This window comes from Dermochelys coriacea, chromosome 3 (assembly GCF_009764565.3).
Source record: "Dermochelys coriacea isolate rDerCor1 chromosome 3, rDerCor1.pri.v4, whole genome shotgun sequence".
In the NCBI taxonomy this organism is placed as follows: domain Eukaryota; kingdom Metazoa; phylum Chordata; order Testudines; family Dermochelyidae; genus Dermochelys; species Dermochelys coriacea.
The window spans coordinates 155291724-155303831 of record NC_050070.1 but is presented as its reverse complement, the minus strand read 5'-3'; the positions used below and the strand labels follow the sequence as shown (position 1 = coordinate 155303831).

At 45.0% G+C, this 12108-nt stretch overlaps 1 long non-coding RNA gene across 1 annotated transcript in view; it reads left to right on the top strand.

Annotated features, from left to right (window-relative positions):
• Positions 1-313: 313 nt before the first annotated feature.
• The window catches only part of LOC122459113, a 31063-nt gene continuing 19268 nt past the window's right edge, over positions 314-12108 (top strand). The window contains exon 1 of the long non-coding RNA XR_006279580.1: positions 314-503. This is a non-coding gene — a long non-coding RNA (uncharacterized LOC122459113). The remainder of the gene's footprint in view (positions 504-12108) is intronic.

Here is a 12108-nt window from a genome sequence, read left to right as displayed (position 1 = left end):
CTCACAGGCTTTTCCTCCTCCCACCGCATTTTCATCTTCTCTGTCTCCTGCTCTCTTATAGACATCCCACTTGTGTCCTCATTGAGGGTCAGGAAGGAGGGAGCAGGTTAGCACTGTGTCCCTGAGTAAAAGAAAGCACAAAGCTAGCTGCATGTGCCAATTATAAGGCTTAATAGTTGTAGGTCTGGGCCACCTGTGATGAGTTAAGTACTAGCCCCCTACACCCCCAGACTAACCCCCAACTCCAGGTTTAAAGGGAATGGCAGGGAGAAACTTTCTATCAGCTTCAAACTTTGACCGTATAAGACTGTGATGGTGTGTCTACTCCAGCACAGGGGAGAGCAAAGGATTAATTGGACTCTGCAAGCTCAGTTAGCCCACTTTGCTGCACCTGGAGGGTGTGTCTTGTTATTAGGTCTAGCTGGGGAGGATTTGGGCCTTCTTGAAAGAAGGAAATCAAAAGCTGTAGGGTAGGCTGAGAAGATAGACCTAGGAGAGAGGAGGTAGGGAGTTTCCTATCTCTAAGAGGGCCTGGGGAAGGTAGACTGAAGAAGGTCTTTGAGTGGGAATTAATCCCTGTGGTGGGCCTTGGGAAGGCACAGAGAGGCAGTCCTAAGGGGTGGTGTTTCAGCAGGGAGGATCTAGGGAGAAGCTAGAGGCTGGGGAATCAGAGGAGAGACTGTGTTAAGCATAGACTGCAGGGAAGCAGCACAAGGGAGGCTGGAAATGGAAATAGCCCAAAGAAACAGTAGCATATTTGAAGGAATAAACCTAGCTTCTTAACATAGGGGTCCTGGGCTAGACCCTAGAGCAGTATAGGGTTGCCATTTCTGAGGTCCAAAAGCCAGGAACATTGAGGTGATCCTCAACCTATAAGATCACACAGCTAGCAGTGTGTAACTGAGCACCCTTACAGATTTCCTAGGACATCTACCTTGAAAAGGGGATGATCTTGAGGAAAACCTGAATAGATAATAACTCTAGAGGAATAGGTGAGCCTCGGTTCCCTACCAGCCCTCAGTAAGGGGGTACAAGCCTGATGTATGCACTCTTGAGCCCAGGATGGGACTGAAGACCGAGCCTCAGGGATAGGCTGAGGAACAGACTAAGATGGGGCAGAAGTATCTTTGCTGTTGGGACATTTTGAGCTTTTAGTTGGACCTTTGTTACCCTAGAAGGGGTAGAAACAAATTGTGACCTGACTGGAGGGCTGAGTTGTGAGAAGAGAGACCCCTGCAGGTCAGGGCCATAGTGATTGTTGGCAGGGGATACTAGATGAAGAAAGAGCTGCTATGCCGTAAAGGTGTGTTCTAGGGATGAGTTCGCTCTTCCACAAAGGACTTTTTTAGACACATAATTGTGGAAAGTTGCTGGGTCCTCCTATGTCTGGACTGGGAAACCTTGGTCATATACTTGTTGACAGTTTGCATAATCTTTTCATCTCCCTCTCTTTGTCACGTGTCCCTTCCCCAAAATGTTACTTCTGATCAGGGCTGGATTGAGCTGATAAGGGGCCTGTCAGGGTTCATTCCCCACTCTGAACTCTAGGATACAGATGTGGGGACCCACATGAAAGACCCCCTAAGCTTATTCTTACCAGCTTAGATTAAAAACTTCCCCAAGTACAAACTTTGCCTTGTCCTTGAACAGTATGCTGCCACCACCAAGCATTTTAAACAAAGAACAGGGAAAGAGACCACTTGGAGACATGTTCCCCCAAAAAATATCCCCCCAAGCCCTATACCCCCTTTCCTGCGGGAGGCTTGATAATAATCCTCACCAATTGGTACAGGTGAACACAGACCCAAACCCTTGGATCTTAAGATCCATGAAAAATGAATCAGGTTCTTAAAAGAAGAATTTTAATTAAAAGAAAGGGTAAAAGAATCGCCTCTGTAAAATCAGGATGGAAAATACTTTACAGGGTATTCAGATTCAAAACACAGAGGATCCCCCTCTGGGCAAAACCTTAAAGTTACAGAAAACAAGAATAAACCTCCCTCTTAACACTGGGAAAATTCACATAAAACAAAAGATAAACTAATCTGCTTTGCCTGGCTTACCTATACTGGTTGCAATATTGGAGACTTCGATTAGGATGGGTAGGAGAAGATGGATTTCTGTCTGGCCTCTCTCTCAGTCCCAAGAGAGAACAACCACGTAAACAAAGAGCACAAACAAAAGCCTTCCCCCCACAAGATTTGAAAGTATCTTGTTCCCTTATTGGTCCTTTGGGTCAGGTGCCCGCCAAGTTAGCTGAGCTTCTTAACCCTTTACAGGTAACAGGATGTTGCCTCTGGCCAGGAGGGATTTTTTAGCACTGTATACAGAAAGGTGGTTACCCTTCCCTTTATATTTATGACAGGGTCCATCAAAGGATGTGATTCTTCTCTCACTGCATTATGGTGAGCTAGAGGAATGCTGTGCTCATGACACCCAAATCTGTAGCTATGGGTTCATCAATTTTCTTTTTCTTTTTAAAAAAACTACAACCCTTGTCATAAACAAAATGGCAGACTCAGCAGTGTCTGCTTATGATTTCTCTGTTGGCAGAAGTGTCAAAACCAATGAGCTTGCTGGGACTTTTCTGTCAAGATGCCCTTGTGATGGAATGTGGCTTCTGCAAAATTGAGCTCTTTCTTCGGGGACTGGTGCTGAGCTACCATTGTGCATCATGGGAGTTCTGTGGCTATAGTGCATTCTGGGAGATGTAGTCCAGCCAGCAAACCTAGCCCAAACAGGAGAATGGGGTGAACGAGGGACTGGAATGACATCTCCCATGAGGCACCAGGGTAGGTCAAGAAGATGCAGTTTAATGCCAAACTGACTAGAAACAAAATGTTTGTGTTTCCAAATATAAACTTTTCAGACTGTGTGTTATTCTTCAAAATGTTTGTGTTTTTACATTTTTATTTAGGATGAAAAGAAATATTGACGTATCAGAATGTTCCAGGGGGGCAGGAATTCTGGCTTAGGAGTGAGCGTAACATCTCTTTGGTACCTTCCAGACCCAGCTTTTCTGGTTCAAGCCCTGCTGAGTGTCCAGCCAGATATCTAGGAAGTGTTCCTTTGTCCCTTGGTATCCAGGGCATTTAATTCCTCCTAGTAGATTATCCTGATGATAAAATCTTGTGGACAAGGATTGTCCTTCTTGCCTATCTACAATGGGCCTGGCACTGTAGATGCTATACCCAGTCTCTTTACTTAGTAATAAATGATGAAGGCATGGTGAAGCTACTCATTTATTTTCTCTTCTCTATAATTAGAAGCCGTATAGTTTGGAGTAACGACTAGTGGTGTGTGGAGAATGGTAGTTACTGTGCATGGGTGGTGGCCCCAGACCTGCAGGCCCTGGGAACCTGAGAGCTTTAGAGCCAGCACTCCCAGGGCTTCCAGGATGCCTGCTCCCCATTTGTCCAGCCAGTGGCTGCTGAAGAGCTGCGAGTGAGGAAGCCCAGACTCCCTCCAAGTAAACTGCTGAACTGTGTGGGGAGCTGGCAGGAAAACAGACAGTTTCCCTCAGACCTGCACTGAAATTTGGACCATCACCAAAATCCAACTGTCTCTATGGACATTCCATCAGAATTTCTGACCGGCGCTAGTAATGAGCAAGGTGCTGGGAGTGTGGAGATGCGGAGTTCTCCCTGTTTTGCCACTGACTTTCTGATCTCAGGCAAGTCACATCACTTCTGTTTGTTTCCTCTTCTGTTCACAGGGATATTACTTACTAACCTACCTTGCTGTGCTGTTGTGAGGAGTTAATGGCTTTGGGTAATGTTTTGAAAAGTGCCAATGTGATTATGAGCCTAAGGCCCAGGTCCTCAAAGAGTATTTGACATCAATGGCAGTTAGGTATCAATTGATCCCCAACGCACCTAAGTTTCATTGACTTTTAATGTGACTTAGGCATTCTTGAAAATTCATCTCTTCGCCATATGGGAAAAGGTAGCAACCATTTAAAGTGTAATTTTTAAACTGTGAGTTCGAAACCAGTGCAACCCGCAGTGTAGGCATATGATTTGATTTAAACCAAACTTATTTCAGTTTAGTTTAAGTAATTTAGAAATTAGTTTTAGTTAAATTGCAATAAATCACTCTTACAGTCAGTCTAATTAGTTTAACAAAGAAGGTAAAGGGGTGACTTGACTGATCTATAAATACCTACATGTGGAACAAATATTTAATATTGGGCTCTTCAGTCTAGCAGAGAAAAGTATAATATGACCCAATGGCTTGAAGTTGAAACTAGATACATTCAGACTGAAAATAAGGCATAAATTTTTAAGTGAGAAGAATTAACTTAACAAGGGTCACTGACCATTTTTAAATTCATTCAGGATGTTTTTCTAACAGATCTGCTCTAGGAATTATTTTGGGGAAGTTCTGTGGCTTCATTATACAAGAGGTCAGACTAGATGATCACAGTGGACCCATTTAGCCTTGGAATCTATGAAAATGAGTATTCACATAGGAGTTTGCACCAGTTTAACTACATTGATTTAACATGAATCAGTCATCAAACCAGTGCCAATTTTGTCATGTAGATGAAGCCACTGCCTGTACAGTGCTTTGTATGTTTAAAGTGCTATATAAATACCAGGTGATGTTAGGTAATTCACAGTGAATAATTAATTAGATGAATTCCAGCTCTTACTTTCTTTCTGTTCCTGAACTGCTCAAACAACCTATTGTTACTTCAAATTTATTCCTGGTTCAAAATTATTTGCTGAGTGTTTTCTGCAGATAACACTTGCTTTCTCTTCTCCATGAGTAGATTGCTAGTAACACATGATCACTGAGCTCTGTTGGTTGGCTTGATTGGCCAGATGCCATGCTACATGGCCATTCCTACCTCCCTCCTGTGAACTAGTTGGTGGGACAGGAAAGCACAGCAGTTGAAGCAAATTCATTCTATTCGTGTTTCTATTACAGTAGCACTTCAAGGCCCTAATTAAGATCAGGGCCTCCTGGAGCTAGGTGCTGTATGTACACAGAGACAATCCCTGCCCCAAAGAGCTTTCAGCCTAAGCTCCTAAATCATTTGGGACAGGACAAATGGTGGGAGAAGTATTATAATCCTTATTTTACATATGGCGGTGCTGAGGACTTGAGATTAAAGGGTTTGTCCAAGGTCATACTGTGAATCTGTGTCAGAGTACCAGTCTGGTGCCTTAACCACTAGACTTCTCCCATAACATCCATGACGAACAGTGGTGGACTATTGTTTTGAAGTATGCGCTCAGCTATAACCATAGCCAGAGAGGGAGAAAGAAGGCCAGTCAAAGAAACTGAAGCTAGTAGCAGACACAAGCCGTTGCAGAAAGTACTGCAGCATGGGGAGAGAGAGAAAGATGAGGCCCAGCTGGGACCAACCATGCCCTCCAGCATCTTCTAGGCCCAATACTGTGCAGGAGTGACCTTTCTCTTGGCCCAGCCCACACAGTCCTGGGGGAACTGTGCTGGGAAAGAACCAGCCTCGGGGACCAATGAAAATGAACCTGGCAGGAGCAGTCTTAGCAGCAGAGCTAGGTGAGTGTTCCAGCAGAATAATTTTCTGATGGAAAATGTCCTTTTTGCAAAATCAAAATTTTCCTTGTGAAAATGTCAGTGTTGCTGAAAAAAATTCCATTTGCTGTTAAGGGAAAATCCAACAGGTCTTTGCTCTTTCTGAGCGTGTGTATGAACACCAGAGAGAACTCCTCTGGACGGGTGGTGTAGCACTATCCCGGGAGGGCTCATTCCATCAAAGGCCGGAAATTAGTTTCACCTTCCTTTCAGTGTGCTGGCAGGATTTTAGTGAGTGGCTCTTAAGCCCCCGAGGGTATATTTACACTGCAATTAAAGCCCCTTCCCCTTCCCCCTGCACTGGTCTGTGCCAGCAGACTCGGGCTTAGAGGCTGTTTAACTGTGGTGTAGATCTGTGGTTCTAAACCAGGGATCTGGGGCCCCCTAGGGGGCTGCAAGCACGTTTTAGGGGGTCCTCCAAACAGGGCCAGCATTAGACTAGCTGGGGCCCAGGGCAGAAAGCCAAAGCCGAGCTGCATGGAGCTGAAGCCTACGGCTCTGAGGCTGAAGCCAAAGCCTGAGCAACTTAGCTTCGTGGGGGCCCTGTGGAATGGGGCCCCAGGAATTGCCCTGCTTGCTATCCCCTAACGCTGGCCCAGGCTTTTATATGCAGAAAACCAGTTGTTGTCGCACAGGTGGGCCATGGAGTTTTAAATCTTATTAGGGGACCTCATAAAGAAAAAGGTTGAGAACCCCTGGTTTAGGTGTTAGAGCCTAGGATCCAGCCTGAGCCCAGGGACTCTGCGAGGGGGGAGGATTCTAAAGCTCAGGCTCCAGTCTGAAGGTCTATACTGCAACTAAAATGCCCCTGAGCCTTGGGAGCATGAGTCAGCTGTCACTGGCCAGTCATGGGTTTTTAATTGCAGACTGTAGAGTTCCACTGAGAGCCCCCTCTGGCACAATGCTGGTTATTAGTCAGGAAGGCTTCACTTTCTCCTCCTGTTGAATGGCTGATTATATCTGCAGCGTTTGAATGAAGATGTTCTGTGTCTTCCCTGCACACAGGGTGGGAATGCATTAGTCTGCTCTTTGATGTATTCCTTTAAATTACATTTCTGACTGAGTTTTGTGCTCCTGAAGGGGAGCATTGGCTAGAGCCAGAATCACTACAGGTAGGTGCTGGACAAGCTTTCTCCATAGAACTGCCTCGGTACATCAGTCCTGCTCTGTACTTTCACACTGCTGCAGCTGTGTCAATACACCTGATTTCTGTAGTGCAGTCAGTGGTCTTTTCCAGGAATGCTTAGTCCAGGCTCACAGAGACCTTCTGTGGTGACACTAGGCAGGACAAGCTGTCTAGACAAGGATCTAGACAGAGTGGGGATAACCACAGGGTCTGGCTGTGTCCAGCAGCCCTGATAAAGGAGCTGAATCCTGCATCCCCTATTCTATGAAAGGTGCTACACATTCTAACCTGCAGCATCCATTGCTATGCCTCTCAGGCCGCTCTTGAGAAGAACCTGTCAAGCAGTGTAGTACAAGTAAGGACAAGCTTGAGATCTCCCCCTGCAACTCATAAACGTGGGTGACACGTGACGTGTCAGGATTTGAACCTCAGTTTCCAGGAGGGAAACCCTACTGCAGTAACTGGGCCGGCCTGTCAAGGCTCCTCTGGCTGCCCTCTCTCTAGCCTCCCCATTACTTCCTCCACTTCTCCCCTCCAGTAGAAGTCCTTGCAGCAGTGGCTTCATTATTCTCCTAACATACAGGCAAATATAATTTGTGGAGTGAGTCACTTTGGTTCATGTGCTGATCACTGTCTTATCGCAGGCTCCAGTAAGACCCATTTTAATGATACTCAAACAGCTGAGTTATTAAAACAAACCTGGAGGCAGCCACTTGGAAGGAATCTTGAATCATCTGAAGAGATTTCCCCCAGCCCTGGTACATAATGCTGCTGTGGACAGCTTGTTTTAGCTCAGAAAGGTTAGGCTAACCCTAGGTGACTGTGCAAAGGGCAAAGAGCCTTTAGAAGATGAGGGAGCAGTGCTCATACCTTGACATTAAATTATGTGTTAGGAGTCATTAGGGTGGGCTCTGATCCCTAATGGGGGGGGGGCTCTAGATGCTACAGCAGTCCAAATATTTACATGTTGTCCTACGCCCCTTAAAGTCAATAGGATAGCCCCGTGCTGAGGGCTTGCAGATCCAGCCATTGTTACCCATTACCACAATTGGAGAAGTTGACTCCGATATCAGAACAGGTCTTAAGTGGAACATAGGCCTTGTGCTGGCCTGCTGCACAGAAGTGAGTTTGACTCTTTAAGTACTAAATTAAACTGCGTATGCAGGAAAACTAGTGTTATGGTTAAGTTCCAGAACTTAACATGTGCGCACACAATACCACTCCGTTACCACCTTTGAAATGCAACTCCCCCCCAAATAAAAGCCTAGCATCTTCCCCCCCACAAGGCAAGCCCACTGGAACCCCAACCACAAGGCAACTCTGCGACCCTCCCCTTCAACAACCACTTAGAGTATCTAGAAAGAGAACACACAGTTGATTGATAACATCAGGTCTCCTCACTCTTGCATGACTCCAACTCTCTCTCTCTCTCTCTCTCACACACCCACACAAACACACCCACACACACATGCAGTGTGCTAACGGGTTGGTGGGTAGAAAGCTGCTGGATTTTCAACTGTTTTGATCTGTAGTCACTTAAACTGCAGAAGTAGGAACACTGCAGCACCTTTAGCTGGATACAGGAACTTCTAACATTTCATATCCCAGTGCATTGTGATAACTCAAATCTTTAGACCCACATAAAAAAACCCAGCAGATTAAATTATTTTTCTGGCAACTGGCAAATCCTTAAAAACCCGGCCAGCCTGGTCAAATACCAGCCAGGTGTCAAACCTACTCCAGGATAGTCAATGACAACACTCCCAGCTAATGAACCACTACACAGAAACACTATGTTGTTGGAACAATTCTGACTGGCTGAGAATAGGGGACAGCCTCATAGCTGAGTTACTGATGACCCATTTTGTAGGTATCCCAGACAGTCAGCACCAGGAAACAGGGCAGCTTTGCATGTAAGCTTGTTGAAGGGACATAGGAAGGAAAGCAAAATCTAAGCACTGGATCCCACAGAACATGAAGCATCTTGTGTCAGTGTAAGAGTGGCTCATGATCCTGGTATTCTTAGAAAATAACCCTCCATGACAATGGTGATTCACACAAGTGACATGAAGCCAGTCTGGAATTTAAGCCTCGGCTCCTTCCAAGCCCATTTTGTCATTTATCAAAGTAAGTGATAGAACATACTTACCCATACCGTAGGTGCACAGGGTTCATGCTGTATGAGCCCCATGAAAGGCAAGACAGGGTGAAGTAGGGGTGGCCAGTTCCCACCCCACGCAAGTCTCTGAAAATGTGGTGGCTTGAATGAAACTGAAGCCCTGGAGCTATATGGGAAAATCCTGTCTGTCCCCTTTTAAAATACCACACTGCTCAGCTTGCTAAATCTTCTAACTCTCTCTTCAGGTTTAAGTCCCTTTGTAAGACACAGAGAATTCTTTCCCTTTCTAATCTCCTTGCTGCCCTACAGGTAATTGGACAGCAGATCCACACAGTAAAGCCTTCAAAAAGAATTACAAGGAATTACAGGTCTCATATTCACCTCGCTTTGCCCTTTGCAGATGTAGAATGTGTGGCATATGTATCTTAATAATCCATATGGCTGAGAAATTTGGGGTTTTCTGCTTAGAAGTCTGCTCTTCTTTCCCCCCTCTTCCTCTTTCTATCAGCCAGACATCTTGCTGCCTTTTTAGGGAAGGACTTTGGCTGCACTTGAAAGCATGAAGAAAGCTCAACTTGAAAAGGAGACCTGACTATTTTGCAGGCTATGAGGAGGCAAAATCACGGCATTGTTTCATTTAATAAATGAAGAGAAAAGAAAGTAAGTGGAAAGAGTGCAGAGATGAGCCTTGGAGTGAGTGATTTATGAAGGAAGATCAAGGGCCTGATCCAAAGCCCACTGAAGTCCTGGAATGATTCTCATTAACATCAGTGTATTTGGATCAGGCTTTAATCTCTGTGTGTGTGTGTGAGTGTGTATACACACACACACAATAGACACACATTGTTAGTTAACAGACAACAAAACTGGGAAAGAGGGGGGCTACTACACATGCGATGAGTGTGAATACCAGAGAGAGCAATGAATTGAATTACTGAAGGTGGCTCACAGAGGTACAGCTAGAAATGAAGAGGTTAAATTGATAGGTGAAAGAGCAGTGAGTTACTAGAAATGGGTGGCATACATCATAGAGGAACAACAATGAAATGGGTGACCAGCTAACAAAATAAACCATCTCTGTTGAAATGAGCTGGTAGGCCATAGGACTGGGGGCTAGGACCTCTTTATCTATTTTTGAAAGAGGTACCTATTTTACCCACTTGTATATAGAGCCACAGAGTTTTCTATACTGCACAAGGACAGCAAAGCTTCCAGTTAAATGAATGGAACATGAGGGCATGCCTGCACTGTCCAGAAGCACAGCAGATGTATCTTGAAGCTTGGACAGTGCTTCAAATATGTTCTCCCCAAATGTGTTCAGCAGCACCACAGGGGCACTGCATACTCCTCATAGCTCAGCTGAAGTGAAGAGAGTTATAACATTTGATACTGGCTGAAGATCTGGCCCCTGGGTGGGCCAGGAATGTTTGGTGGGAGTCAAACAGAAAAAAGGCAGTGTATAGTGCTTGACCACACAGGTAGTTGAACTAGGCTGAGTAAAATTTTCAAGAACCGAAGGCCCAGATTTTTAAAAATAGTTGGGTATGGCTGCACTCGCCCTCACCACACCTAATTGACAGAGAAGCCTAAATCTCATTTTCAAAGGTTGTATGTCTTCAAAAGGGATTTAGACACTGAATCCCATGGGCTTTGGACTCCTAAGTACCTGAATCTCATTTTCTAAAGGGATGTAGGCTTCTAAATCAGTTAGGTGTAGACACTGAACGCAGCAATGACAAAATACCTTTCAATAATCTGGGTCCAAATTATTTATGTGCGTAAGTACCATTTTAAAAAGTGACTTAGGAATTTGGGAGTCTAATTGTCACTGAAAGTCAGTGGTAGACACTAAATGCCCAAATCACTTTTGAAAATAACTTAGACTCCTAAGCTACTGAAGTGCTTTTGAAAATTTTCTCCACTCTGAATTCACACCAGGGAAATCTGTAGGGATTTTCCAAATATTTTATGTCAACAAATGTTTCTTTCCAACTCTCTCTCATTCCCGGTCTCCTTTCTCTGTCATGTCAGTCTATTTTCTTATGCTAGCCAGGGAAATCTTATTTGCCCCATAGTGCTTATGTTTGCAGTGAACTACTGAGCCTCTTTTCATCCTGACAAATGCAGATTATAGCCACTTTGCCCTCAATTCACTCTGATGCTATCAATTACCTGTTTATACAGTTGCTGTCAAGCTACACTAAATAGTTAATATTCATGGCAGGAACTGGGGAAGGAGAGAGAACCGTGCCCTGGTCTGGTCAGATTTGGCTATTGTTTGCTGAAATAAGGGGACAATAAACTCTTACGTTCAGAGAGCTACTGGGTAAGACATTCTTCAGCATGCATCAAACTACTGGTAAGGCGAAGGTGCTCTGTGTGTAGAGGGGGCTGGGGGGTGGAAGCGTGGCCCTTGATGTATATCACACAGCCTGAAGCACTGATCATTTTAATGTTCACTTTTATGGCTCTATGTATTGTGTACATTCTAAAGGAGGGCTGGATGAAACTCCCTTCAGAACTTGTCAGTATCCTTGCCGCTGGCCAAAATTAAGAAGCTCCTTGTTTTCAGGAGACACCACTAAAACCTTACTGCAATTTGCTGACTTTGGAGACGTCTTGTGGATCAGAGTTCAATGTGTTAGCCAATTATGGGCTCTCTCTTCTGGTTCTGAGTCTCTGTAATTGAATCTACACTGGGGTATAAAATGGCATCATATTGACACCCACAAGGTCATCAGCAAGTCTGGAAAATATAGGGTATGTCTACACTTGGAGCCGGTACTTGGTGCTCCGGTAGACAAACTAGCACTAGCTCTAGGAGAGCTGAGAATAGTAGTATGTCTGCAGTAGCTCAGGCAGCAACCTGGACTAGCTGCCTGAGTACGTACTTGTGGGGTCGAGTGGGTTTGTACTCAGAGAAGCTAGCGCCTCCCGTCTCTCGCCACTACCCTTGCTACCATGGCTAGGCTACTATTTTTAGTGTGTTGGACCAATGAGAACTAGCTTGATTATGTCTCCTCAAGATGGGAATCACACCCCCAGCTCCAGATGTAGACAGATCTATTGCACAGAGCTCTGCTACTAGAGCTAACAGAGTAACTGACAGCTGTAGTAAGTTGTCATCCTATATGTGGACCAGTACTTTGGGACACTCTACCAGAGGATTAAACAGCTATTTGCTGATGACAGAAGAATGGTGAGACTCAGGAATTCTGGTTTCAATTTCAGGTTCAGAAGGAGAGTGTACTCTACTGGGCACATATTCTTCTGCCCATTTCCCCCCCACACTTGAGCC